Here is a 27,885-nt window from a genome sequence, read left to right as displayed (position 1 = left end):
CCAACGAACTGGGATTGTAAAAGTTTAATATCTACCGGTTTACGATTCCATGACACATCCAACATTGACGGGGTATCATCCACGTATGATCATACCAACCACGAATTCGTATATATATATATGAGTATATATAAATTTCTATATGTGTATTGAAGGGATTTTGTGGATGGATGATGGGTGGTGTTGTAGACTATAAGAATAGTTCTGTAATACGACTCTACTTACTTTTTTCTCTTTCTTCCTCTTCGATGAATTCATGTTGAAACTTCTTTACACACGTGGAAGCCCGATTTGGTTTACTATCGTTTACTTCGACGAAATCTATCGGTCGTCCTTTCGTGTAACTTTGTAACAAGAATGTATCCTGAAACATAAGTATACAGTTTTGGTTAGTATAACATTTAAACGAGTTCACTGAACTAATATTTTATGTTTTATTCGAATACAAATATAATTTATTAAAAAGTAAATAATTAAATGTAGTATATTACTTAACAATCATGCAAACACACACACATATATATATTTACATAAAGTAATTCAACCTAAATTCGTTATATGTTACAATACACGCAAGTTGGTATCAAACGATAAACGAGATATCAACACGCCAACGAAATACCACGAATCACGAAGCATTAAACATAACAGTTACAGAGTAAATGTATGTGTGTGTGTGTGTGTGTGTGTGTGTGTGTGTGTGTGTTTGTGAATGTGTGAGAGAAAGGGGATGTGGTATACACTTCGGTTAGTTTGAATTTAGTTTCAAGTTTACACGTTTCAAAGCTTCCTGAATTAACAAACCACATAAATGTTAAAGTTCCGGTTCATATATATATATATATATATATATATATATATATATACTAATGGATTATATTTATTAATCGATAAATATTAAAATCAGATATATAGGATTGGAAGTGATGGACGTGTATCGTTCACCATGGTCAACTTTACCACCCCTTTTTCATTCTTCTCTACCATAACCCTCTTTCCCTCTTTATACTCAATTACGATAACCACGTGCAATGCATTTTCAATTTCGATGTCTGGACCAAAACAGAATTGTGCGTTTCATGTTTGAACAAAATTCCAAATTCCACTTTCCTGTTATATACTTTATCTATTTGTATAATATCTAATTTGCATAATGTACATGTGACATAGGTAACTTATACAGGATGATTCAAAAGTAATCGTACATTTAATAATACGAAGTATAATAGTTACATGTACATTAAAATGATTTACGAACAACTTTAATGATAAAAGTAATATCATTTGTTATATTGTATAATAATCTACAAATATATACATAAATATAATAAATAAAAAATTTTGTTTGTACAATTTAAAATTCAAAAGAAACCGAACGTGTTTTAAAAAACAAACGACAAGGGAAACAAAAATGTTTTTAATACGAAGTATAATTAAATGTAAATTAAAATGATTTTCAAACAACACTAATGGTATGTAAAAGTAATATTATTTTTTATATTGTACAATAATCCAAAAATATATATAAATAAAATAAATACAAAAATTCAGCTTGTACAATTTAAAATTCAAAAGAAACTGAACGTGTTTTAAAAAACAAACGACAAGGGAAACAAAAATGTTTTTAATACGAAGTATAGTTGCACGTAAATTAAAATAATTTTCAAACAACTCTAATAGTACCTAAAAGTGATATCATTTTGTATACTGTACCATTCAAAAATATATTTAAATATAATAAATTTCAAAATTCAGCTTGTGCACATGTAAAATGTAAAAGCAACCGAACGTGTTTTAAAAAACAAACGAAAAGGAACAAAAAAGAATCTCTCCTAGGTTTCCATCTTTCACAAGATACAAAATACAAAGATAAAATAAAGGAAAAAGAAAGAGACAAGGAAAAAAAGGGTGAGTGGGAGGAAGGAAGGAAGAAAGGAAGAAAGGAAGGAAGGAAGGAAGGAAGAGAAAAGGTTTGGTAGTTTCTCAACAACGTCGATCGTATTTGCAGTCAAAGCGTAGACGATCGTTTTTGCCGACGTGAGATTATTCGAGAGGGTTCCCCCTTCATACCTCAACACCCCCAACACCCCACAGCCCCACCTCAACGATAGAAGGACGCTCTTGGTCCCTTCTCGAAGTGAGTAAGAGGAATAGAAAGAGGGAAGGAGGAGAAGGAGGAGGAGAAGGAGGAGAGGGGGCTGAAGATGAAGAAAAAAGAAAAAGGTGGAAGACGAAAGTACAAGAGCCCTACAGGATCTACACCAAAACTTGTATCTACTCTCTCTCTCATCAAAGAGAGGATCCATTTCTTTTTCGGTACTCCTTCTCATCCTCCTCCATCTCTCCTCTTTTTTTTCTTTTTTCTTTTCTTTTTTCTTCTTCGTAAAAAAAGGATGATGAACGAAAGTCGCACGCGTTCAACGAATGTTTCGGATGTGTCAGGTTACCAAGCAACCAAAACTCTGCTGCTTTCTGCCGTTTTCTTCGTTACACGTAATAAAAAGGGCAAACAAAGAGAGGAAAAGAGAAACGTGACATCCTCTCGCGAGACAACTAAGCCCTCTAAGAGAAAAAGGTGTAAGATTACGGTCCTTATCGTTAGCTATACTCCTCCTCCTCCTCCTCCTCCTCTTCCTACTTCATCTATTTGTTACTATCACAACTACCAATAAAATCTCTTCTTCTTCTTCTTCTTAGCCCCATGATAGACTACTCCTCTTAAATCCTCTCGTTTTTCGCCACTTCCAACGAAGAAAACACACTAAGAAAATCTTTGTTTTTTCTTTTTTCTTTTATTTCTTCCCTAACCAACTTCCACGTTCTTTTCTATTATTTGTCTTTGTCATTGTCTACTACTCGATCGCGATTCGTTACAACACGAACGACCAATTCCATCCCATTTGACCCAATTTTCCCTCAATTTCGACCTAAATAAATGAACGAACTGTGACCATTGCGAACGAATCTAGACATTTATTTGTTCTAGAGAAAAAAAACAAAAAAAGAAAGGAAAGTATTTCGTGTCGTTAATTTTCCTTCCACCTCCCTCCTCCATCCACCTCTTTTTTTCCTACCTTTACCCAGTCTTATCTCTCTGTTTTTATTTTTATTTTTTTTTTTTTTAGATTAGTATAACGAAACCGATCTAAATATACAGAATATTGTCACGAAATCCGTGACAACCATTAGCTGATCCATTAACCAACACCCTCAACCCTCTCTCCCACCCCTCCTAATATTCTCAATGATCTTTTCTTCTTTCTGATCAAAGTTAACTCGATACTTTTATCCCCTATACCTAGGGAATGGGAGAAGAATTACTTAATTTCACAGGTAAGCCCAGAAGAATTCCCTAAACGAGAAGAGACCCTTCGAAGATCTTCTTCCTTCTGGATAAAAAAAAAAAAAGAAAAGAAGAAGGAGTGAGAAGAGATGGATAGTTTAAACCGATACAGGAAATATCGAAGCTCGGGTTAAGTCTCAGTGTCCTAGGAAAAATTCACTTCCTTCTAGTCGTCCCTTTTTCTTTTTTCTTTTTCGCACTTGACTTCACTACGAGCAAAATATCCCCGCTCGTTCTCGGATGAAAGGGCTTGGAACAAATCTCTCTCTCTCTCTCTCTCTCTTTCTTTCTTTCTTTCTTTCTCTCATTTCTTTTTTCTATATCACAGTCTTCCTCTTTTGCAAAGTGATACGACTCGTTTTGCATTCGAATGCTCGCACCGATATGTACCATTGCTGAGAAAGAAAAAGGAAAAAAGGAAAAAAAAAGAGATGGTGGATGGGAAAAGGGTGATACGGAAAAAAAAGAAGGGTGCAATGGGTCTCGCGATAAAAAAGAGTGAAAAAGAGAGACTTATATTAGTGAAAATATGTGTTCTGTGTCTCTATGTGTATGGGTATGTATATGTGTATAAAAGATAGAAATAGAGAGAGAGAGAGAGAGAGAGAGAGAGAGAGAGAGAAAAATAGGAATAAGAATGAAGGAAAAATTGGTCCCGTCGATTTGCGCCCACGGCATGGGATCGTCATTAGACCTTCCAACCATTTGCATGGAGAGGAAACGTGGTATGAGTTTCCGCGGATCTTGGTTTAGCATATTCCACGCGTAAAACCATTCTATCTCTCTCTCTCTCTCTCTCTCTCTCTCTATCTCGTTTTCACTATTTTCTCTTTCCACCCACTTCTGGTTACCTCATCTTTCTCTCTTTTATTTTTTCTCTACAATTTCACTACGAAGTCGTAAAACGAACGTCCGATCGAACGAAATCATTGAACCACCCCACCTACCACCCTCCCACCCCCTCACCCTTTTTTATTCCCTACCTTCCTATTGTTATTCTTTTTTTTTTTTTTTCGTTTGGGATTCTTTGGGGTTTTTTTTTTCTTCTAGGATGATCGATTATTTATGAGTATCTGTTTTTTTTTTTATTTTTTTTTTATTTCGCTACAGTGATTTCATTTTCAACGATAAAATGATATTTAATATTTATACGTAGTTTTTGTTTTTAGAAATCTTTTAGAAATATTCTTTGTGTGTGTGTGTGTGTGTGTGTGTGTGTTAGAATTTATATAGGATATGTTGTTTTGATATTGTTATTATTAAATTATTAAATGGCGATGGTTTATTGTCACTAATATTTGGTCAGTGTTGTTAATCTTTGAGAAAGAACCCTCTTTTCGTTATACTACACCCTATTTCGTTAAGGTTTTATACGACACGTTGGGAACATATTTGTTAAATATTAAATATCTTATTACACAAATATTGTAAATATTGTAATGTAATAATATATTTATTATTACAAAATTATATTAATTTTAATTTTAAATTATAATATTATATAATTATATATAATATTTAGTTATAATTATAATATTTAAAATATTAATTATTTTAATATTATTACAAAATAATATTAAAATAAAGTACACCAAATAAATGAACGAATAAATTTTAAATTATAATATTATAAATTATATATAATATTTAGTTATAATTTTATAATATTTAAAATAATAATTACTTTAGTATTATTACAAAATAATATTAAAATAAAGTACACCAAATAAATGAACGAATAAATTTTAAATTATAATATTATAAATTATATATAATATTTAGTTATAATTTTATACTATTTAAAATAATAATTACTTTAGTATTATAACAAAATAATATTAAAATAAATTATATGAAATAAATGAATGAATGAATAAAAAAAAAAGAAAAGAAATACAAGAAGTAAATTCATTATAATTAACAATCTCGTAACTGAACTTACAATACTTGAATTAATTAATAAAAAGTATCCAAGAAATACATATATATATATATACATATTTAAATAATAATAAATAAAAAAAAATCTCCTCCTTCATTACCATCGTTTTTTCATTCGTTCCCTACAATGATTCAAAAGAAAGAAATGAAAAAAAAGAAGAAAAAGATGAAGGAAAAATAAGAAGTGGTTCGCGAACAACCAAGCAAGCAAAGCAAAGCAAGGTATTGACCTACTAAAGTTACCCTCGCTTCCTCAGGAACGTATCATCCCTTCGTTCATTATTTACACCCTCATAGCATGAAACTCGTATGCGAAGCAACAGCAATAGCAACAGCCAACAACCAACAGCAGAAGCAGAAGCAGCAGCAGCAACAGCAGCAACAGCAGCAGCAGAAAGTAACAGAAAGACCCTTAGAAAAGAAACCGACAAGCAGAGGGGTGTACTGCACTTAATTCTTCTTGTCTTTTCAACCCCGTACCCTCTTGGCAAGTAGGCCAGTGGCCTACTGACAGCAACCAACCAACCGGGTGTTCTTCTGAAGATGTTCACGTTGAGGGGGTCGCGAAAATACCACACACACAAACACACACACATACAGTTGAATTTACCAACTACGATTTTGATGAATTATAAAGCTTTGGTATATATAAAACAAGTAGATGATGATAAGGAAGATAAAAGGGCGGGTAAACCTTTGTTAGTAGATCTCATTTCTTTCTCATATATTTTAATATGTACCTTTAAATTTCGTGTCAAACCCTTTTTATATTTTAAGATAATAAAATTAAGGTAAATATTGTATTTTCTTTATATATATGTATATATATATATCGAATTATGAAATACCACCCTTCCATATTTACACGCACGATCTTATTTTTATATAAATTAATAACATATTAATTTAAAAAATTTAATAACAATTATTAAATGTTAAATGGTAAACAATTAATGTAATAACAAATTTACAACAATTGTAAATTAAAATAAAACAACGTGATTAGAATTTTTAGATATTCACCGAAGGTTACGTATACCAAATTGTTGTGTTAATTTTCCCCCCCCTTTACGAATGAATAATATAATTAGAAAAAATAAAAATACATAAATAAAATAATAAACAAAAAAATAAATAAAATATACAATAATAATAATTATTATTATTAATTGGCATTAGAAACTTGAAAGTTCATTGCTGCAAGTACCAAATCCTACCAGTGTTCCTGTCCCTAAACGCAACCCCTCCATTCATGGTTTTCGTAGCCCATTTCTTTAAAAATAAAATATATAATAACATTCCTATAATAATAATAATAAATATAAAATATAAATCGAAAAAAAAAAATGAGAAGAGCAAAACAAGGAGCGTATTTTCAATGCGTTTTTCCACATAAACTGATAAAAAAAAGGGATGGGTAGTTTGGTGGGTGGTGGTTGTGGCGCGGGTGTATATGCCACCCGTGGCGTACTCAACCCCTAAACCTTCTTCTCTCCTCTTGCTATTTTCCTTCTTTCCTACTCTCGACGTAGTTGGACTAATTTAAATATCAGTTCGGCAAGGGCGGCTTGTAAATCTATCAGCCGTGTAGAAATTTATGGGCGAGGCGCGTATGGATGTTTTATTTAGTAGCTCTCGCATTGCACTAGGTTTGGGTTTAGGCGCACCCGACGTGGTATATAAGGTGCTTCATGAATAAAATATCACTGCTAATGCCCGGGAGGCAGGGCGACGCGTTTTTCTCTTTCTTTCTTTCCTTCTTTCTTTTCTATTCTCTTCTCTTCTTCTTCTTCTTCTTCTTCTATCTTTTTCCTTTTCTCGCGTGCAGTTTCTCTCGCGACCAGAAAAAAAAAATACAAACCAAAACGAAAACGAACGAACGAACGAACGATTCGCACCCGTGACGACGTTGCATTCGGAAAAACCCTCATAAATATTTTTGTGGGTGTAACTGAGAAAGAATACAAGACTTCCGTCTTTCATCTCTCTCTCTCTCTGCCTCTCTCTCTCTCTCTTTCTTTTGTAGTTTCTATTCTTTACTTTGATTTTTATTATTTTGTCGTTTAACATATGTTTCATACAAATAACATCGTTGTTGATCACGTTGTTAATATTTTTGATTCAACATAAAATAATTGAACGATATTGTTTTATAAAAATTAATTAAATATATTATTTATATTATAATATTCTTAATTCAACATTATAAGTAGATTTTTTTGTTTTTTTTTAATAAAAAAATAGACAATTATCTTTGAATAATTAATAATATATTGTATTATTATCTAGGATACTTTAAGATTACTTAGAATTAGTCACCGATGAATAAACAGATTAATTAGTTTTTATTGTATTTGTATTTGTATAATTGTAATTTTTGGCTCTTCAGACTCAAAAGATTGCTAAAACCCTGTCCTAGTTTAATAATTATTTATAGTTAATAATTATTTAATGATTAATAGTAAATATATATATAGTATGCTAGTGGTAGAAAGTACCCTTTTAGTTTAATCGTGAGTGTTGTATTGCGAACAGTTCAAGTGACTGTTGAAACGAGGAACCAGGAAACGAGGAACCAGGAAACAAGGAACAACGTGACGACAGGAAATAACAACACCTTGGTCGCATTGGAAGTTACTTACGTGTGTGATTCAACTTAATAATAAAATAAAATAATAACCAGATAATGGTATACCAAAAAAAAAGGGATGGAATATTTGGACGGTAGTCAGAAATCATACGGAACGACGAATAGAGGTTTCGTAAATCGCTTCATTTCCCAGTCGTGGATTATAACACCCTCGATAACCGCCAATAATAAAATAAATCACAGCCTCGTAAAGGCATCCGTCATGTTGGCGAATTTCTCTTCTCTCGTATATTCGTAACGTACCTACGTTTCTGTCTATAGGTTTATACTTGTATACGTGTGTGTGTGTGTGTGTGTGTGTAAGTATAAGTGTAGGTTTGAATATATCTATATATATGAATTTACTAACACTAATACGATCGTAGAAGAGAGTGACGGGTTTTGCGGTTGTAATATAGTTTAGTGCTAACGCACGAATGCTTAGGCGGATGCTGTTTGCCATCTCGCATAGTGGACCAAAGTACGCGGGGGCTATATTTCTTTATTTAATGTTGGTAGTAACGCGTCTGGGCTATGGGCAAATCCGTTTTATTCTTCTTAAGCTGAGTCAGCAAACTTAAACGTGATAAAGAATACACTGCAAAAATAAAGTAAAAGAGATTAGATAAAAAAAAAAAGAGAAGGAAAAGATGTTCACTTTTTCAGGGGGATTAACTCTATGAAAATAAATAATATTATAATATTATTATTATTTATATTAATAATTATAATTGTATATATATATATATATATATATATATATATATATATATTTATAATTATTTTACAATTATTTTTGGATTTATTAATTATATTACCTATATTAGGAATATTATATTACTTATATTAGGAAAATAGAAATGTAGGTATTTATATAATTATATTAAATTAATAAAATAAAAAAAATATATTTATTTAAAAAATAAATATATATATATATATTTAAATGTTATACTTCCGTTTCTTTATAATACAAATTTTATTTATATTTAAATCTAATGAATTAAACGACAGATGGAAAATAATAAAACTAAAAAATGAAAAAAAAAATTCAATAAAAATAAATCAATCGGAGTATATCAACCATCGAGTATAATTCACTTAAATCATGAAACATCAAACGAAACAAAATTTGGGAGCAGTCGTTTGGAATCATCCATGATGGAAGAACGTAATTAAAACGATTCCCAATAAATTTACGTTGTTCGTTACAGGCTGATACGTTTAACGATCGGTTTGACCCAATTACAAAAACAGAAATATACTTCTCGTAGTAAAAAGAACTCTTTGAATGAATAGGAACAGTCAAGTATTGTTCCAATAACCCACCCATCCAACCTTTTATCTCGTAGATTCGAATTTAGCGCGAATTACGGCCATTTTCTTGTCTTTTTGTTTCCTTTCATTTCCCCTTTTTTTTAGCGAGCATCGAAAGAAATTGACGATATAAAAACGGTCGTCTCTTTTACGATGAACGCGTATTTATATATACATATGTGTGTGTATGTGTATATATATATATATATGTGTGCAAATTCGCGGAGGAACCAATAAAAAGAGGAAATAATAACAGAGAAAAAGATGGAGTGAGGGTTAAGGCACCCTTCGTTCACAAAAAAAGAGAAAGAGATCTGTTTGGAATTGTTTGCATTTTACCGAGCATATTTTGACGATATTTATTTGCCGTCAGGTTGAAAGTTCGACTGTCAGAAGCAGCAGCAACAGCAGCAACAGCCAACAGCTGAACAGGCAACCTAAAAAAAAAAAGAAAGAAAGAAAGAAAGAGAGTGTGTCTTAGTGTTGGTGTTGGTGTTGGTGGTAGTGGTGGTGATGGTAGGTGAAGGGATCTTCTCACTTTCTTTCTTGGCAGTTCGATCCTTACGATCGAGGCTTACGACGCGAAGAAAATCGTAAAAGGGTGTACGTAGTCAGCAGCAACGAGTAAGAACGGTGGCACAGCTAGGAACCTTGCTAGCAAGCAAGCAAGCAAGGAAGGATGGAAGGAAGGAACCAAGTTGAACGTCGTTTGATATAAAATGCAGAGGTACGATAAAACGAAGCCGGTAGCTCTCTCGAGTTATCGTCGATTAGAGCCACGATGGAATAGCCTCGATTTCGTTTTACTTTACTAGAGAGGGAAAGAAAGTTAAAAGGGAAGAGAGAGAGAGAGAGAGAGAGGAAGATGGTGGTTCTCTCAAGTCCAAGGAAGTGGAAAATAAATGCCTGTGTTGGGTATATTCCAGTTAACGCCTACGCTTATACGTTATTCGACACTTTCGATACACCCTGCAAACTTTCAGATAAACTTCAGAATATATTATAAGAAGAAAATACGAAGAGAAGAAGTAGAAGAGGAAGGAATAATCTTCTTTATTATTTTTTTTTATTATATATATTTTTTTTTCTATACGTTAAGCCTTTCGGTACTAGTGCCGCCTATTGGTGGCGTCCACTAAACATCACTCAGATCCTACTGCCGCCTATTGGCGGTTTCCATTAAACTTCCTCGTTTTACGAATGTAGGAATGAAATGTAGAGCCAGTTTCTTTCTACTGGATGGATTAAATTTGATCTACGAGAAATATATTACATTTACATAAACAAGTCATATGTAACACACAGTGGAATACATAAAATAAAAATACACAAATAAATGTAAAAAGTAAGGTTAATTATGTCATATGTAAAACTGAAAACAAAAAAGGTGAAATAATCGAATTGTAATACACTGCCATCTATTGAAAAATTAGATTACCTAGAGACCTACATAACCTCTAAATAATAAATCTTAAAAATTAGCAATAACAAAATAACAAAAAATGCAATAAAAACTGTCCTATGTACTAAATTGAAAAAAAAATTACACTAAATAACCAAAATTTCATAAACATTGGTTCAGTAATTTCATAGTTTATGGGAGACCAACAATGTAGCACTGAATTTTTATGTAATACACGTTATAATGATAGAAAAATACGATAAAAAATAAAAATAGAAAAAAAATAGAGAAATATATATAAAAAATATATATATAAATATAAACGTCGATCAGAAAATAAAGAAAAAAAAAAAAAAAAACAACTTATGACCGTACCATGAAATTTGATTACGAATCGTGAAAAAAAAAAAAAAGAATTGGAACTCCTTTGAGAAATTTGGTTTTAAATAAGTTCACGTGAAAATCTGCATTTTATTATTTCTTCTCTGGCATGGTAGTTAAGTAAGCGATAAGGGTGGGTATCCTTCTTAAAGAAGGAAGTCAAACGGACCGATGAACCGTACCGGATACGGCTTTCCATTTGCATTCGCGGTTGTAAACGAGACGAAAAACCGATCGACTTTTCCTATCTCTCTCTCTCTCTCTCTCTCTCTCTCTCTCTCTGTCTCTTTTTTTTTCTTTCTCACACATTCACTCACTCAAACTCACTCTGTTTTCTTCTCCCATAGCTTTTACTTTACGATAATAAAGAAGAAGTTTAAGGTATATTCCACCCTTCTTGTCTTAACCCCCTAGGCCATAGGTTAGTTTTTTTTTCTTTTTCTTCTTTTTTTTTATTTTCCGTAAAACTCTTCTCTCTCTATCTCTCTCTCTCTTTTAAAAGATAAAGAAAGAAAGAAAGAAAAAAAAAGACGGGGGAAACGAGAACGAAGCTTATGTTTCGAATAAAGTTGCACGCAAAAGAAAATGGCCGTGAGAGTTTTTTATACGAAAAGCTTTCCATCAAATTCTCCTCCTATCGTTCTTTCCTATTCTTTTTTTTTATCTTTACAGTCGGTTGGTTATTTTATTTTTTTTTTATAAGGGAAGAAAGAGGAGGAGGAGGAGGAAGTGGAAAGACACCTTTAGCGAGCTAATTTCCTCTTCGCATTCGATTTTCACGAGGTATACCTTTTAACACGCCCTTACGACTTGATGGTAGGACGAAAGAGTAAAAATAAAAAGAAAGATAGAAAGAAGATATATATATATATATATATATATATATATATATATATATATATATATTATAGAATGAAACTGGCAATAAGTTGTTGCCGCTTGTGGTATTCGACTTTACGGTCTACATTTTCTTTTTATTTCAAAGAACATATAATATTTATCTCGTGGTGGTTATTATCACTTAACTGCTGCCAACGTAAGAAATAGAATAAAAGTGAGTTAAAGTTGGGTCCTTTCTTGGTCATACTGAATTTTCATCTTAACCTTTTCATCGTACCTTCTTTTTTTTATCACCTACGCTTTCTTAAACTTTCCTCCTCGTTTGCAGTATCGTCAACAACAAAAAAAAAGTATAATAATATATTTTAGGTGGACCGAAAAGTAATGTACCTTTTCTAACCTTAAATTGAAACGAATACATTTTTAACTAATTTTTAAATTTTTAATCAATAACACAATCAACCTTATTATCAACAATCTTTCTTCATCTAGTATGCAAATGTTTAATATTAATATACAAAATTTGACATTTGTAGAAACGACATTACTTTTCGGTCCATCTAATATATTTAAATGCAAGACTGAAATTAGGGAATTTCAAGATTCACATGGTAAAATGTCAACACACACAGATATTAAAATTACGTCAACGAAAATTCAAATATTTGGTTCTATTTTTTTTTGCAGGTTCGTTTTGCAGTTGCAGGGACGTATTTCCGACTTTGACGAACCTTTTAAAGGTAAAATTGCAACAAAATCTAATAGATACGTCGAACTGATACAAATAGTGCAAAGAAAAACTCCATGAAAAGTGTCCTGCACTTATCAGTGGCAGAAATATCATTTTCTGTCTCATAAAAAACAGAAGTTATTTATGACTCGACATTTTTTTTTTAAACCTTTTAAGATAATAAACATTGAAATATTTATTAGATGAGAAATAGTTTATTACTAAACAATCATACGATTGTTTCATTGATTCATTTTATTAATCACATTTAAAATTAATTTTTTTATATGATAAAACACAATACAATAAATCAATAAACAAACCGACATTACGTTATTTGCATTTATATTAAAAAACACACATATGCATACTGAAAATTTGTATCAAACGCATTTATGCGTTTATGACACTCAAAGGATTAAAACCACACAGGATAAATTCATTTTAAAAAAGGGTTAAAAGAAAAAGGTAAAGTATATTAAAATATTCCGTACAATTGAAACTGATCAATTTGAAAGGGGATGAAAAAACCATTATCGATTTCAACGATACCTTTTTAATTGATAAACGATCCCATTATCGAAATTATACACTCGACAATGATTCGATAATACAAACCTAACCTAAAAGTATCATCATCTACTACTCGTTATGAAAATTGAAAGTGATTTATGACAATGGATCAACGTGAAAAAAGGGATGGAAGTATAAAAATAAAAAGAAAACAAACAAAAAAAAAAATAAATAAAAATAGAAAAGAGAAACGAGTAGGGGTCGAAGTAAAAAGCTGAAGAAAAGAGGAGCCGAGCAATCACCGCACACTTTTTTCCTTTCCACTTTTCTTTTTTTTTTTTGTGTGTGCATCATCCTGCAAAGATTTCAACTTGGGTAAAAAGGTTCAGGAAGGTACAAAGGAAGAAAGTGAGACCGTGAAAGAATCGTAGGTTAGTTGAGAGCCGAAAAAAGAGGAAGAGGAGGGGAAGGAGAAGGAGAAGAGTGTCCTTACCTCCTCCCTCTCACCCGTTCCACACCCTTCCACCCATTCTATCCGTTCGGACGAAAGTGTTGGAAAATGCGCGAGTAGAATGTTCTTGAACGCGGGCAAGATCCTTTCAAAAGATCCTTCGGTGGTTCCTCTTCTCGTTTTTAATTTTCTTCGCGGCTTGACTTCACCCTATAGGGTGAAGCTATATATATATATATAGCTAAACCTTCTATCTCTTTTCTTATTCACTATCTTTCGATATCATCATTTGTTTTCTCTCCTTTTTTCTCTTATTATTTCTTTCTTTCTTTCATTCTTTCGAATCAACCTCCCCCGAGAGCTTTAGCATAGGCACGCTGTTACACACCCCTAACTTTGCCACAGTTGTCCTCGTCCTTGTCCTCGTCCTCGTCCTCGTCTTCGTTCTCGTCCTCGTCGATGTCGTCTTTCAAGGAGTGTAAAGTCTCAGCACCCTCGGCTTAAAAAATTGATCCGATATCTCGCCGTGTTGGCCCTGCAATCCCTGAAGGGACTGAAAGGGACAATGCGGTGAGACGAAATACGAGATGGTAGGGAAAAAGAACTGTTCAAGAAGAAGAAGAAAAAGAAAAAGAAAAAGAAGAAGAAGATGACGAAGGGGGTTAGAGAGGGGATAGGATACTGCGGTGATTATATCCGACAACCACCACCACCCCTTGGAAAACTTCGGGACACCTTTTCTCATACCACCCACTCAGCCCACATTTCACTCACTCATCCACCCACTCATTCACTCCCATTTTTCTTCTCTTTTCTTGATACACCGATCTATCTCTCTCCTCTTTTTTTTCTTCTTCTTCTTTTCTCAGCTATGTTCACTCAGGGGAAGGTGTGAGGGGTGAAGGGGATTCGAATAAAAATGTTTTAAGCCCTTCTCTTACTTCTTTCTTTTCTCGTAGCACTTATATTTAGTACGAACAGTAGAGTAGATGTTCTTTATATACGACGAGAAGTATATTGAAGAGACACTCCTACACTCTTCGTTCATTCTTTTTTTTTTTTCAACCTTTACTAATGTAAAATTCATTCTTGTATAGTAACGCGGTTTTTTTTTCCCCCGGAATTATCACGCATATTTATAACATATGATATGATATTTCTTTCTAGGTTTCTCGTGAGATGTCGTCAGAGATTGTTTTTTTTTTGGTATAGAAAATAAAAAAAAAGAAGTAGGAGAGAAATTATATATAGACGAGAATTTTATACCAATTAAAAAATCCACCAAAAAATACCTCCAATAAGATATATATATTAATATATAATATTAGAATTATATTAGTTATCTTATATATATTATAATTATAGAAATTAGTTATTATTATTATAATTAGTTATTATATTAATTAGTTACCTTATATATTATAATTATAGAAATTATTAGAATATATATATTTTAATTATAATATAAATATAATATTAATAAATATAAAATATAATATAATATTAATAAATTTAATTATATATATATTGTATATTATATATTATATATTATAAATACTATATACTATAAATTTATTAATATATTATTATCAATATAATATATATATATATATAGGTTCTGAAAAGTTGATAGATGATATATATATATATTAATAATTTCAATAATATATTATAATATACATACAATAACATACAATAATATTCTAAAATATTATATTGTAACAATAACAATAATATTTATTTAAAAAATGTAACTTCGACTCACACTCGCCACAAGAGAGAAAGAGAGAAAAATGTGAAATATTAAATCAAACTATGAGAAGAAATAAAATAAAATAAAATAAAATAAATCATTGATGATATTCATGTTAATCTATATTACTTTTTAATTTATAACAAATAACAAATGCATTTGTATAAATAAACATTATTATTCAATTTTACTAAGTTTTATTGATAAATACAGAAGATACCTTTAAAGGGACTCCTTATATCTAACAGAACATGTAATATCTTTTGGAAGTAATACACCCCTCTTCCTTCTATTTCTACCAGACGACTATAATCCAGAAAGAGTAAGAGAGAGAGAGAATTTGCTACAGAGACGATATTATCCTCCTTGTCGTCAAATCCACTTTAAGTGCACTCCAAACGGCGTACTAAGACCTAATCGAAATCCACGACAAGAACCAAATTTCCGTTTAGGTATTCTCTCTCTCTCTCTCTCTCTCTCTCTTTCTCATAGTCCTTTATCTTCTCTTTCTATTTGCTACTGTATAACTTGTAATTTAATAATTGTCTAATCATTCGTTGTCTCATCATTTTATCTAATCATTCTATTTACTATCAATTTGCATTGATGCAACATTGGTTGTTCAACAATTACGTTGTCTTCTCTTATTTTACAGTATGATTCAATATTGATATAATAATTAAGGTTTTATTCGGGTTCAGAAAATTCATGTTGAAATATTAGGTTGAAAACTATGAAACTATGAATATATATATATATATATACATACTAGATTTTTATTTTAAATATACAGATATGTAAACGAATTTGTGAAAAATAATTTGAGTTGTTCAACTGAATAAATCGGAACTTGAAACCTTTCATTCATTTTCCAGATGATTACTTCGAAAATTGATCTATCAAAAATTCTTACGGTCAAATTACTTGAAAGAAAATTTCTTTTATTTGACATGGGATGTTTTTTTTCAATCCCCATAATATTGTATATATATATTTTTGTCTGTTTCTCAAAATATGTAGAAAATCTTTCTGATCGATGTAACTAATATTATATCGTTAAATTGTCCAGAAAGATTTTGTCGACAGTTTTAGAAATACTTTCTGTGTATGTATGTGTGTATATATATATATATATATATATATATGTTTGATATACAAATCGTTTAAAAACTTTCCAAATGATCAAATATATTGAGAAAATGTAAAAGAAGGAAATGAAAGAACTCGCCAAAGTTTGTCAACTTTTTCACCGTGTGGTCTTTTCTCCCAGGACGTTTAAAAAAGATATCCAACGGGAGACTGGAAAATGAAAATAGAGTTTCCTAGCATGTGTATGTGTGTATGTGTGTGTGTGTGTGTGTGTGAATGAGAAAGAGAGAGAGAGAAATATAGTTCGCGGGTTTATATTGCGTCTTTCTTGAGAACGCGAAATATAGAAAAAGAGAAAGAGAAAACAAAGTAGACGACGAAGACGACGAACTCGAATGACGTCGAATCAACGCGGGAGAGATTTTAACCCAAATATCGAACTCCTACAAATCCTATTTCCGTAAAAACTCTTTGGTAAAAAGAAAGAAAAAACGAAAAAGGTCAAACGTTTGATCTCTCTTCTAAACAAAACAAAAACACTAATTGAAATTCTATTCAATTTCTATTATTTTTTATAAAGTTATTTAAAAGAAAATGTTCTGTGATCAATTACGAAAAATTAATATTTGTATTATAATATAGATCTACTTTTATAAATCATATAATTTTGTAAAATACGTGTTTACATGTTTACAGGATGTATAATACTTAAAAATAAAACATAGCCAGTAATAAATGCAAAAGAAACATTGGAAACAATGTTCAATTAATCAAATTGGTACTAAAAGAATGATTAGATACAATGATGAGCAAACAAGAATGATTTTGTTGCAAATAATTTTGTAGCATGCTTGTTTGTATGTTTATAAGATGCATAACTAAGAATAAAACATAGCAAGTGATAAATACAACAAAAATATTGCAACCAATGCTTAATCAATCAAATTATTAGTAAAAAGAATGATGAGATACAATGATGAGCAAACAAGAATGATTTAGTTGCAAATAATTGTGTAACATGTGTGTTTGCATGCTTGAAGGATGTTTAACAATTCAGAATAAAGTGATAAATGCAACCAAAATGCAACAAATGTTGAATCAATCAATTCAAAAGAATTATTAGGTACAATGATGAGCAAACAAGAATGATTTTGTAGCAAATAATTGTGTAACACTCATGTTTGCATGTTTGTAGGATGTATAATAACTAAGAATAAAGCATAGCCAATGATAAATGCAACCAAAATGCAACAAATGTTGAATCAATCAATTCAAAAGAATTATTAGGTACAATGATGAGCAAACAAGAATGATTTTGTAGCAAATCATTTTGTAATATGCATGTTTGCAGAATACATAATTAAGAATAAAACATAGCCAATGATAAATGCAACAACAATTGCAAGAAATGTTGAATCAATCAATTCAAAAGAATGATTAGATACAATGATGAGCAAACAAGAATGATTTTGTAGCCAATAGTTTTGTAACATGTGTGTTTGCATGTTTGCATGTTTGTAGGATGTATAATAACTAAGAATAAAACAAAGCCAATGATAAATGCAATCAAAATGCAACTAATGTTTAATTAATCAATTCAGAAGAATGATTAGATACAATTTTTAATTAATCAATTCAAAAGAATGATTAGATAGAGTGCTGAGACAACAAGAATGATTTTGTAGCAAATAATTATGAAACATTCATATATCCATGTTAGTAAGATACATTACTAAAAATAAAACTAACCAATAATGTTATACATTAAAAATCCCCAAAAAATAAAGTTTGAAACTAATTAACTGATCAGAGGATTATTAAAAAAGAAACGTGAGCAAATAAATCATGAAAAAATCAAACACTTAATGTTCCGTTACATGAATCATCCCGTGTGTTTGAAATGTAGTCTTATGAAACCCGGTCCACTCTCATCTATTATATTACAATACGAACGAACGTGAAAGAAATAAAATAAAGAAAAAGAAAAGAAAAGAAAAGAAAAGTAAAGAAAGAAAGAAAGAGTCAACGAGGAACCAAGTTGACTCGAAAAGAATGAAAGAAAGACTAACGTCGAGACTGGCGCCACTTGGGTAAACACGTTCGCCTTAACTCTTACTTAGCACCTTATTTCCATATGATTGCAAAACCTGACGAACGCTTACTTTTATCCCATATGGGTAGGCGTGGGTATATGTGTGTGTGTGTGTGTGTTTATATAAAGGTTACCAACAAACATACGATAAAGTAAGAAGAGAATCACACAAATCAGAATGTTCCAAGATTTTTCAATCTTTCCACGAAACTTTCATGATAACATTTTTCTTATTCCCTTTTCCAATCCCTCCACCCTTTTCGAGATGCATTAAATCGTCTCAATATCTTCGAGAATTGCTTCTTTGTTAAAAAAAAAAAAAAAAAGAAAAGAACCAATCACGATTGGAATCGTTATCCACGATTACGAGGCTCCTTCTGGAAAATCGAAGGTTGGACGAGAGAATCTAATTAGGGGCGTTACTCTCTTTCTCTCTGGGATGAAATCAAAATAAAATAAAGTGAAAGAAAGAAAGAATGAAAAAAAAAAAAAAAAGAAGAAAAGAAGAAGAAGAAGGAAGAGAAGCCTTTGCTCGTCCCTATATATATATAACCCATCGACTAACTCACCAACAATGCCTTATTATATCGGTGGGAGTGGGGAGGGGGCCAATGAAATGACGCGGACATAAAAAGAAAAGCATAATTACTGTATGGGGGTTGCCATGGAACGACCCCTGAGCGTTACAGTACACCAGAAGTGCCCCACGGGACGAGGAAAGGGAGGAGAAGATGCGACGAGTTCAAACCCTCCCTTCATCCCTCTTCCTCTCTCAAACTTTTCCTCCTCTTCACCCTTCTTCTTCTTCTTCTTCTTCATCTTCCACTTTACCCCTCCGAAATAACGGATACCACATCCTAGTGTACAATAAATAAAATCGTTTAATTTAATAACCCATCAACAATATTTTTCTTTTTTTTGACGATTTTAAAGATTGCGCGGGGGTGGAGTGTTGAATTTAAACGTAGACGAACTTATTGACGAAATAGAAAATGAGAATGAAGGGTGAGGGTGAAAGAAGGGGGAGAAATATATTGGGTGGTAATGCGAGAGCTAACTTTAAGCTCTTAACGATGGCCAATTATTTTCGTTAAGGCGAATAATACTCGAATTGGAATATCGATGACTAACAGGACCAACTGTTTATTATGAGTTAAACCTTTGATAACTTATTGTTTTGTTTTTTCAATAAATTATTATCGAAAGATAGAATGAGATAAGTATTCAAATATATTTAATACCTTATAGAAATTAATTAGTATTAGGTATGTATATGTGTGCGTAGTATGAAAATGATTACTTGTTATAATAAATTATAATTGGATGTGTGAAAATTGAAATGTTTGTTTTAATAAAAAGAAATATATATGTATATGTATAATAAAATAAAATTAAAATTAAATATATTGTATAATAATTAATAATATAAAATATTTTATGATATTTAATAATATATTTAACCTTTATATAATAAAATATATAAATTAAATTTATATTATATAATTATATTAAATTTATATTTATATAAATTAAATTTAAATATTAATTAAAATAAAATAAATATATAATATGCAAGCACATAAATTTAAATTACACGATATGCGATTCATAAATTGTTAATGTGCAATATCGTACGTTTTAACTAACAATACCTACATACAGACACACATATATAAAAATTCCCTTATACTATCATATACTTTATTTTCTTTATCCCTTTTATCAACAGAACGCGATTAACTTCAATTTCTCCCTAGTAAAACAAAAAAAAAAAGCTTATTATGTTTTAATTTCTCTTTTTTTTCTTATTTCTCAATTTATTATTATTTCTTTTTTTTTTTTTCATTTCTGACAAGTTTTATTCGTGGCACGAGTCATTCTTAATCAAGCACCAATTACGAGTTACGACACAATACGAGTAAAGTACGAGTGACGAATGAGAGATCGAAGCGCTCAAGTTTCGTTTATTCGTTCGTTTATTCGAATTCGCGGAAAACGCAAAATACCTGTGGGTTTGTTCAGCAAACCGTAAAGGAAAAATCACAGAGTGAGTGAGAGAGAGAGAGAGAGAGAGAGAGATAGAGAGAGAGAAAAAGAGAGTGAAGGTCGGTACGGTTAATGAGCAGATTTAGAATTTTCTCGCGGTCTGGCGATAAGGGCCTTGCCGCCTGCCCTACACCACCGTAGAACCGTGGCGGCCTTTTAAAATCCGAAATAATCCTTGTAATTATCAAATCCCGACGGGCTGCTGCTGCTGCTGCTGCTGTGGCTGCTGCTGTTGCTGCTTCTTTCTCTCTCTTTGTATAGAAAGGCATCCTTGAAAGGATCCCAGGCTCCTCATTACCAGCAACGCACACCGACTACTTTCTACCAGGGCGGCCATCAAAAGGACCTCTGTCTCTTTCTCTTTCTCTCTTTCTCTTTTCGTTTTTTTCCTGACGCGCCCTTCTCTTCTCTTCTCTTCTCTTCTTCTTTTTTTTTTTTTTTTTTTTTTTTTTATTCTTATTCTTTTTTCTTACTTCGAGGAAAAGAAGAAAGTCGTAAAAAAGGGCCGGCACCCGGCAGATAAACGCCCAACGACAAATTGTAACAAGCTCGAAAAGTCGGGTGAGACTCGTAAAACTTCAAACGTCAAACGAACAAACGAACAAAAATATAGAAAAATATCAAAATTATGAGTCCAACTTTCTAACAAACGAATAATATCATCAGACAATATAATACTATTAGTCAAAAAATAATATCGATAATAATAGTAACGATTAAAAGATGCTATTAATATGACCCACTAGATATTATTAACTTGAACGTCAAATAAAAATAATAAAAATATATAAAAATATATAAATTACAAGCTCGACTTTCTAACAAACAAATAATAATATCATTGTATAATATATATTATTTGTATAATTATTATTTGTCAAAATAATATCGATAAATTTGACGAATTAATAATAGCATTAATAATAGCAACGATTAGAAGATCATATTGACACACGACTCCCAAGATTTTATTAATTTGAACGTCAAATAAAAATAATAAAAATATATAAAAATACAAAATACGAGTCCAACTTTCAAATAACAAATATTATTATCGTATAACATAATATTATTCGTTAAAAAATAATAACGTTAATAATAGTAACAATTAGAAGATCCTATTAACATAAACCTACAATTCCTAAAACTTTAAAGTCAAATAAAAATAATAAAAATATATAAATATAAAAAATAGTTTAACTTTCTAATAACAAATATTATCATCCTATAATAAAATATAATTCTTCCAAAAAATATTAACAAATTTGACAAATTAATAATAGCATTAATAACAGTACCAATTAGAAGATCCTATTGACATGAACCTACAATTCCTGAAACTTGAACGTCAAATAAAAATAATAAAAATATATAAAAATAAAAAATACTAGCTGGACTTTCTAATAACAAACATTATCATCCTATAAACAAATATTAATCAAAATAATATTTTGATAAATTTGACAAATTAATAATAGCATTAATAATAATAACGATTAGAAGATCCTATTGACACACGACCGACAAGATTTTATTAGAATTTTCATGCGACTTTAAGATCGTGACTTAAAAGAAGGGATGAGTAAGGGAGAAGGAAGAAGGGGGGTTAGAAGCGTTAATTACCGAAGTTTACGAGCCACCAACCACGAGCACGAAGGGCGAATTAGCATGCTAATTTTTCTCATCTACCTTCGTGAATCCACTCGTCTCTTTTACACCGAAGAGAAAATCGTAAAGGAGAAAAGCAACGTTGTGAGTGCAAAAGAGAAAGAGAAAGGAGAGAGAGAGAGAGAGAGAGAGAGAGTAAAGAAAACGAGTGGTCGTACGAGCACCGACTTTCCTGGCCTCGCTTGTCAAACTTCGTTATTGTGGTGGCACGACTGGTAACTCGTTAAATTGCGTGCCAAGCCGCGAAAGCTGTTGGCGAAGAAAATCACGAGAATGTAGTAGTATTAGTAACATCAGTATTAGTGTTACCACTTAAAAGATCTTTGTGTTGGAATGTCGAAGATAAATTAACGACGTACGCGTCAACCCTTAAATAATCCTCTTTAAAATTATTCCTATTCAACAATATAACAAACAAGAAAAAGAAACAAAACGAATAATAATAATAATAATAATAATAATAATAATAATAATACGTGTTTCAAATAAATTGATCTATTATAAGATAAAGAAGAAAGGGGTGAATAGGAAAAGGGAGGATTAAAAAACAAAACAAAAAAAGAACAAAACGTAGTAGGGTGGTGTTGGTGGTGGTAAACTTCGAAATGACGAATGGTTCGGTAAAAAGTAATTAATAGAGAAGATAATAGAGTCAGGAGGAAAATGCGAGTAAATTTTGCATAGCTTTTTAGTCGCTTCGTTTTAAAGGGTGGTAGTGGTGGTGGTGGTGGTGGTGGTGGTAGGAGTTTTTGAGGAATCGAGAGAGGGAGGTTGGGTTGACGCGAAGAAGGGTGGTATAGTCCTCCTATTCGCAAAAGGGCATCTATTGTTTCTACCGTACACCCGCATATCCAGGACGATATATCTTTCGACGAACCCCCTTATTGCTGGGGGTAGTTTGTCATGTTAATTTCGCGAGAACTCGCGTTGGGGTGACCGAACCGGGCTTTTAACGCACTGCCACCCCGTTCTCTCCTGTCCTCTCTTGTCCCCTCTTGTCCTGCTTGCGTTCAACCCGCGAGACTACGAGACGCGACCAGACGAAACGAGACGAGACGAGACGAGACGAAACGAAACGAAACGAAACGAGAGACCAGAAACCTAGTACTACTACTATATTTCGCCCTTATACAACGAAGAGAAGAAGAGATGCAAATCTGGCCGACGCTGATGAAAGGGTTAACTGAACTGCCGGCCATTAATATGCTAATAGTTTTCGAGTCTCGCGATTCCGGCTTATGAGAGTGATTATGGACGCGTAATGACCCAGAAACGCTTTTTCCGGAAGGGTACTTCTCTCTTTCTCTTTCTCCTTTTTTTTCTATAACCAACCTAACCACCCACACTTCTTCTTATAACCATCATCACCACCACTATCATCATCTAACCCCTTCTATTTATATCTCATTCCTATAATCTCGTTGTTTTCCTTCATAGCTTGCTGTTTTTGTTAGGTTCTGTACCAATTTGATTTGATTTTATGTTTTCTTCATAATGCGTTATTGTAAAATGGTTTTATATTAATTTGCTGGTTTAATTTACTTTTGTTCAATTTATCTCTCTTTCTTTTTCCTATAACCAACTTAACCAACCTCTCCAGTTACACTTCTTCTTACAATCACCACCATTATCTAACACCTTCTATTGATATCTTACTCCTATAATCTGGTTGTTTTTTTATTCTTTCTTTCTACCTACGTCTATCATAGTTCGCTTTTCTTGTTAGGTTCTATACCAATTTGATTTTATTTCTTTTTCATAATGCATTATTGTAAAACGTTATTATATCAATTTGTTGGTTTAATTTACTTTTGTTCAATTTATCTCTCTTTCTTTTTCCAATAACCAATTTAACCACCCTTCCCAGCTACACTTCTTACAATCACCACCACCATCACGACCACCACCATCATCATCTAACACCTTCTATTGATATCTCATTCCTATAATCTGGTTGTTTTTTATTCTTTCATTCTAAGTACGGTTATCATAGTTCACTTTTCTTGTTAGGTTCTATACCAATTTTGATTTGATATTATTTCTTTTTCTTCACACATAATGCGTTATTGTTAAATGATTTTATATCAATTTGTTACTTTTCTTTTCTATTTTTTTTTTTTTTTGTTCAGTTTCTTTATTTCGTTAGTGATAGGTCGTTAACGAGCGAAATATTTTCTATATTCTCACGAACGCGCGATACCATTATAGTAACATTGACAGACCGATGCGGGTAGGCTTGATGACAATTTATTGTACCGGGACAGTCCTGACACGTGCGTGATATATTGGATTTGGGGATGCGCGCTTTGGAACTTTTCAAAACGTCTAACCACACTGATTCGCAGGGAATCACGATATCTGATATACGATACGTGCCGTTTCTCTCTATGTTCCGAAGAATAAATCGTCAAATTTCGTTATTAAAACGAACGAATTTTCAATGCCAACAACAACAAAAAAAAAGAAAAAAAGAAGGAACTACGTGGCTTTCCACTTGAAGAGAGAAGGGAAGAAAAGAAAGAGAAAGAGAGAGAGAGAGAGAGAGAGAGAGGAAGAAAAGGGTAGGCTGGGGATTGGGGGTTGAGGGGATAACGTTAAGAATTCTATTCGAGTATACCAAAGTTATTTGAACGTGCTCGTCAACAACCCCCTCCCCCTCCCCCTCCCCCTCCCCCTCCCCCTTCCTCCCCGTGTGTTAACAATATTTTCCCTCGACGCGTTCATGTTTAAACGGTCGCGTTAAAACTACCCTCCCTTAACATCAACCACTCCCTCCCCCCCCTCCCTACCTCCCTCCCTCCCTCCTACCTTCTAAAACGTTAACTCGACCGCCGTTAAAAAATATATTTGCTTTTTTCGAAGGCTCATTCATTTTTTACGTTAGCTTTAAAATTGTAAAGTGGAAGATTCTACGAGTCTTTTTTACGTTCGAGGGTTGAAAAAAAAGAACAATATTATCGTTTCATTTTATCTCACATTACTATATATATATATATCACTTTAAATATTGTTATAGAATTTGTATATTATTTTTTTTTTTATGGAAAATATTTGACCAATCTTTTTTTGTTTATCTTATTGGTCTTATAAATACACAAACGATCTGGTATACTGTTTTAGTATTATTTTCATTTAAATCATATTATTATTATAATTATTATTATTATTATTATTATTAACAAACAAGAATTTAAGTATAATGTCATTAAAATTTATATTAAAAACTGTCCGATTTTATATTATTGTGAAAGAAACATTAGTGTGATAAATCAGTCATCCTATTACCTAAATATGTTACTTCAGATGTTACGGGGTTTTTAAAGAACCATTATGGGGCTTTTAAAAAAGTACGTGAATCGTTCAGTAGAATGACAGGAAATTCGATACGTCGCGATCTCGTTACTACGAAACGCGTTAAACTACTCCATCATCGGTATAAGGGGAGGAGGAAGGGGATACCATGAAACGTTGTGTACCATATACCACGACACCAAAATTTAACACCATGATAGCATAAGCTTCTATACTCTTTCCTTTTTATTTATTTTTTTTTTTTATTTTTTCTTTCATACTCTTTTAGGTGTAGGGACAGAAAAACGTTTTACGCTCGACCGAGTAACAAACACACCGATGGTGGTTGTGTATGGGTTATATATGATGGTGGGATTGTAGTGCAAGTACCAACAGCAACCAACCAACCCCCCAATCTCGAAGGGTGCTGATCTTGAAAACTCGTAAAGCCAAATGAAATTCACGCTCTAATCCGACAGATGATTAAAGCTTGCTTTACTGCCACCTATCAACGAACGACTTATATTTTTGAGAATGAGTGTGATCGGAATTTATTTGTGTATGTGTTAAAATTGTTATCAAGGGTCTGCAGTTAATGCTACAAAATATTAATAACAAATTGTATTGATTGTAATGGTACAATTATTATATTAATCTAAGAAAGTGAATTTAAGTTCAATTTCAATTGTACACAACAATTCTTGAGAGTTAGTGTGATCGGAATTTATTTGTGTATGTGTTTAAATTGTTATCAAGGGTCTGTAGTTAATGTTAAATAATATTAATAACAAATTGTAGTAATTGCAATGGTTCAATTTATAATATTAATCTAAGAAAGTGAATATAAGTTAACTTTAAATTGTACACAACAATTTTTGAGAGTTAGTGTATGTGTTAAAATTGTTATCAAGGGTCTGTAGTTAATGTTAAATAATATTAATAACAAGTTGTAGTAACTTTAATGGTACAATTATTATATTAATCTCAGAAAGTGAATATAAGTTAACTTTAAATTGTACACAACAATTTTTGAGAGTTAGTGTGATCAGAATTTGTGTATGTGTTAAAATTGTTATCAAGGGTCTGTAGTTAATATTACAAAATATTAATAACAAATTGTAGTAATTGTAAGGTACAATTTATAATATTAATCGAAGAAAGTGAATATTAATTAACTTTAAATTGTACACAACAATTTTTGAGAGTTAGTGTGATCGGAATTTGTGTATGTGTTAAAATTGTCATCAAAGATCTATACTTAATGTTACAAAATATTAATAACAAATTGTATTGATTGTAATGGTATAATTATTAAATATTAATCTAAGAAAGTGAATATAAGTTAACTTTAAATTGTACACAACATTTTTATAAAGGATGTTAATTAAATTCTACACAATCTTTCAAAGGTTGACAATATTATTTGTGCATAGATGCATCTGAAATTTTAATGACGTTATATATACATATTGCATTACCTATAAGTGATAATATTTGTTAATTAAAGGTTTCGTTTAAACAGTTCTATTCAAAAATTTGTGAAATACAAATACCTTTTGCTGTATCACAGGTTGATGAAATTGCATATCGATGAAATTGCATTTAATTATTCATCACTTCTTTACACTCTACGATACTTTTCAATTTAACTATTATTATCACACATCATTGTCACTGTTCGAATGATAGATAAAGACTGAAATATAGGATAAATAAATGTACACACGACGTGTATATACGTATTTATATGTTTGTTTACATCACAGAGGAGGACTAAGAAATACCGAATATATAAACGAAAGTAAATGTTTATATTATGGTACATAAGTTATGTGAAATATCTCGTTATATCCTAAAAGAAACATAATTTTCTACAAAACGAAAATTTACTTGTTTTTCTCAACATATATATATATATAATCGTTCGTATATCGTCAGCATATTAAATATGAATGAAAATCTGTTATCAATGATTACAAATCAATATTAAAATAAACGATAATGATTAAAAATGTATAAAAAACAAATAAATGATATAAATCATTATTAACAAAGTATAGAAAAAAAAAGATTCTTCATACACATACTTCATATAAGAAATAGTTGTAATAGTTGTTATTCAAATACTTGTCGTATATATAATAGTAATTTTCATTTTCTCTCGAATGGTATATGAATTTTCAAAAGGGACTCTCCTTCTCTCAGCACAAATGTGAGATGATGATCATCCTGGAACGTAAAGCAGGAAACTGCAGGTAAGTTGGGCTATCTACGCTCGACACTCTCGACAGTATAGTGAGGCTTTATGCGAGGTCGGCAGTAAACACGAATTAATTTCAATCGTTCTATGCGAGTAGATACGAGACGAGAATGAAGAAGAGGATGACTAAGGAGGAATA

General features: G+C 31.5%; 1 long non-coding RNA gene across 1 annotated transcript in view; it reads right to left on the bottom strand.

The window, feature by feature from the left end:
- Window positions 1-232: 232 nt before the first annotated feature.
- LOC149032360 (uncharacterized) overlaps window positions 233-27,885 on the bottom strand; it is a 167,919-nt gene continuing 140,266 nt past the window's right edge. The window contains exon 5 of the long non-coding RNA XR_016176785.1: window positions 233-364. This is a non-coding gene — a long non-coding RNA (uncharacterized LOC149032360). The remainder of the gene's footprint in view (window positions 365-27,885) is intronic.

This window comes from Polistes dominula, unplaced genomic scaffold (genome assembly GCF_049000335.1).
Source record: "Polistes dominula isolate Pdom_NZ unplaced genomic scaffold, Pdom_raw_medaka scaffold_35, whole genome shotgun sequence".
NCBI lineage: Eukaryota > Metazoa > Arthropoda > Insecta > Hymenoptera > Vespidae > Polistes > Polistes dominula.
Note: the sequence above shows the minus strand (reverse complement) of the source record. Positions and strands in the feature narration are given on the sequence as shown.